This window comes from Dipodomys merriami, unplaced genomic scaffold (genome assembly GCF_024711535.1).
Source record: "Dipodomys merriami isolate MVZ:Mamm:240054 unplaced genomic scaffold, mDipMer1.0.p SCAF_7, whole genome shotgun sequence".
Lineage (NCBI taxonomy): Eukaryota > Metazoa > Chordata > Mammalia > Rodentia > Heteromyidae > Dipodomys > Dipodomys merriami.
The window spans coordinates 61160121-61163941 of NW_027206290.1; the positions used below are offsets into that span (position 1 = coordinate 61160121).

At 36.8% G+C, this 3821-nt stretch overlaps 1 pseudogene; it reads right to left on the minus strand.

The window, feature by feature from the left end:
- Positions 1-602: 602 nt before the first annotated feature.
- On the minus strand, positions 603-843 carry LOC138817251 (U6 snRNA-associated Sm-like protein LSm6 pseudogene; annotated as a pseudogene).
- Positions 844-3821: the final 2978 nt, after the last annotated feature.

Consider the following 3821-nt stretch of genomic DNA (forward strand, 5'->3'; position numbering starts at 1 on the left):
TTGTTACATACTTACCTTTAGCCATATTATTCATATTCATATTATTCATATTCATATTATTCATATTCTAGAGCTCTGGAAACTGGCTCTAAAATTCTGCTGCTAAAAATATCTACTTACATATCTCAAAGACACTTTTAACTCTATAGGATTGAGTGTGAATTCATTCCTTCAACCCTAGCTCAGGTTGTCTAATAGTGATCTATATGTCATTAAAGGGTAATGTTTTCCATCTAGTTGTACAAGCCAGATACCTAGGAATTATCATCCTCACACCCTTCTTTTACAACAAGATTCACTTTCACATTACCTCTCAAGTTAGACTTGTTGCTTTTGTTTGTTTGCTTCTTAGGTTTTAACATTTCTTTAATTCTTTCAGCATTTCCTATATTGACACATATGTAAAAGAAAATGAAACTTAAATGAGAAATTCTTTACAAGTCAATCGTAGTTTTATACATCTCTATCTTACATGTTAATGGAAAAAATTACAAGCTATGATGAAAATAGGACAAGTTATAACTCAAAAAAAACAAAAAAACTGGAAAATTATGTCATAAAAATGTGTTTAACTATAAAATAAACTACCTCCTGGGTATCTTTCACACACTTCTCTTCTTGGTTCTGATCCACAACACATTGTTTGCCCAGATAAATGCATCTCCCACTTTTCTTCAGCTGTCTATTTACATATTCCTATGTCTGCCCCCAGGCTATGTTCATGTAGCCATCAAGGCAAGACAAGTCCCATTGATAATCGACTCCAGAATTTAATTTTACCGCAACTAGCCATCCAATGGTTTGTTTTAAAAGGTCACTAAGGGTTTGTTTCCATAGACTCATTTTAGCAATCCTGAGAGGCAGGAAACCTAAGTTCTAATCCCAGCTCTGCTACTTAATTAGCTGTGTGACTTAGGTAACTCCTCATTTCATTTCACATAGTCCCAGGTGCATCTTGCTGCTGGGTTCCAAACCCAGACCTCAAAAGCCTTCACATCCCACTCTCTTCTAGTTTGGGTTCTTCTGTAATTACTGTAAATATTTCCTAATCCAAGATGCCATTATCTCTTCCCTAGACTGTTACAAAATGATTCAAACTGGTTTATGTGGTCATTGTGGGTTTGACTTCCAAAATAAAGTGTAAGCATGTCTGCATGCTTCGATCTTGCAATGGCTTCTTTTCTCTCTTGAGATGAATATCTCCTCCTTTCTAATCTATGGGCCCCCTGTAGCATGGCTCTTACCTCTTACACTACTATTTCAATTACCTCGTACTACTGTTTTCCCTGTTCTTTTCTTCTACCAACTAATTTAGCCTTCATTTACTTTTCTGGATATCCAATTAAGCCAATCTCATCTTCGGTTCCCTATACTGGAACCACATTTTATCCCAATTCACAACTTCTTAAATCCCATATATCTTTCAGATATTAATTGTATAGCAAAAGATTCTCTGAATCCCCTTCCAGGAAAAATTTGCAATATATTTTTCATAGAAACAAAGTCTCTTTCCTCAGAGTACCCATAAAACTCGATACCACTCACTCATTTCAGTCCTCACTCATTTCAGTGAGTATGTGATTTCTATCTATCTCCCCATAACACTATAATCATGAAATCAGAGACGTGTTCTATTTTGGTTAACCTTGTGCAATATCCAGACATAATGTGTGTCTTGCAAACAAAATATGTCATCAATTTAGAAAGAAAGGAGAGAGTGAAAGAAAAGAGAGATAGAAAAAGGTAAGGAAGGGAAGAAGGAAGGAAGGAGGAAAAGGAAGAGGAATGAAAGAGGAAGAGAGAGAAAGAGAAGGAAAGAAAGGGAGGAAAGGAAGAAGAAAAGGGTAAAGAATGAAAAACAGAAAAAAAGAAAAGAAAAGAAAGAAATTTATCTCCTTGCTTCTTTATTTCTCTTGTTTTTGTACATGTGCCTCATTTTCAGAACCTATTTCTTAGAAAGATACCTAGTAGCAACCTAAGTTTATTTCTTGCTCTAGTAACAGAGCATTCTCTTTTCTAAAGGCTCTTGAGAAAGGTCCAAGCCAAATTCTTGGTGATAAGGACTGTATCAGATACTTGATTTTGAACTAATTCATGTTTTCAGAGGCAACTGATCACTTCCAGATGGACAGGACAAGATTAGACTTATTCAAATCACCTAAACTAAGAGCTCACAGTAGAAGACTCAAAGAAAAAAAGGAAATAAATTATACATAGAAAAATCATCAGACATTCTCCAGTGTATTGCTTATAGTATCTGACAGCTAACATTAAATACTAGGCACATGAGTAAAGTATATTGGCACGGATGGAGCCATACACAGGTGATAAAAATAAACAAGATGGTGGAGCAGCTTGTTTGGGTAAAGGAAACTTTACATCAAATCTCATATCTATTATTTATTATCTGAATAAGAACTGTCAAGTAATTTAAACTCCATATTCTTTAGTTTTTCGCCTCTTGATTTCTGATAATAATCCCTTACAACCATCATCATGAGATAAATGTTGTCTGGACAAATTAACAAATCTTCACCATTACTTCTGTATCCATACTCCAAATTGGCAGTACTCTTAGTACAGTTCTTATCTCTTCTTTGAGGTAGGGCTGTGGTTGTCCAGACTGGAGCTTTCCCTAGGTTATTATTTTTTTTCTATTGAATCATACTTTCCTATCAGGTAAGGAAAAGCAAAGAGTAAAGAGGACTGAATTTAAGAAAAAAATGGAGAAATGACGGTTATGAGTCAGGTGAAGTTGACAGGGCTAACACATACCTACCTTTCTATACCACGCAGTGGAACCCTGAGCCTTTAATATCCTATCTATTCAGTTCACACCTGGTTCTCAGGGAGATGTGCATCAGAATTAGCACAATGAACTTGGTTGTATTGTTCTGTGTGCTTCCTCCTTCCCTTGCCTGAAACCACATTTCAATCAATGGCTAATGTCAGCGTGGGAGTGCTAATCCTCATTTAGTGCTGCTGCAAGTTACCACATCTCTGTGGGTCAGGGAAAGGAGTCTGGCTGTTCAAGGGAGGATACCTGAAAGCCAGACAAAGCTTGGTTTTTCTCCCAGGCATTGAGCGAGATCCAGCCCAATCAATCTCATGGTATACCTACATTCTTGCCAGGGGAGGAGTTAACTCAGTAGTTAGCACCTCTGTCAGGTAGGGAAGATCTCTGGAGACAAATGCTCCCCCCCCCTCCCAGTTCTAGGCAACTTTTCTTTGTAAATCATCCATCAGCGTCTAGCTTAGCACAACCTATAGAAGAATGGTTACAATGGTTATGTGAATGTTGAAGCTGTGTCAGTCATGGAAGGCATTTTTCTGTGTCATGTTATCAAACATGTGACTCTGCAGGCTGTGGTGCGATAAAGAACTCTGAGGAGAGATATCAGCTATGCCTGGAGTCAGGATAAGGGACAATCTTCTGATTCCCCCAGTGGCAAGATATGGGGAGAACTCTCACAAGAACAGAGAGCAGCAACAACATCAAATTTCCGGGTTTTATGAACTACTTTTGTAAATTCATGTCCATATATGTAGAATTTGATTTGACTTAATTCTAGTATAATCTGGAAGAGAGAGTATGAGAAAATAACAAACTTCTCCCTTAAACTCTTTATATTGGTTTTCATTAGTCAGCCAAAGGAAACTAACATAGAATACCATTAATTTAGCTCAGTTAATAGCATCTGGCTGTATTTTTCACCAATCCCTCTCAGATTGTATTTGCCATTTCTGAATCTTACGTGTAAGCTTACTGGTACAGATAGCCTAAACATGGTAAATATTACTGTTGTTTATAACATGAAAAG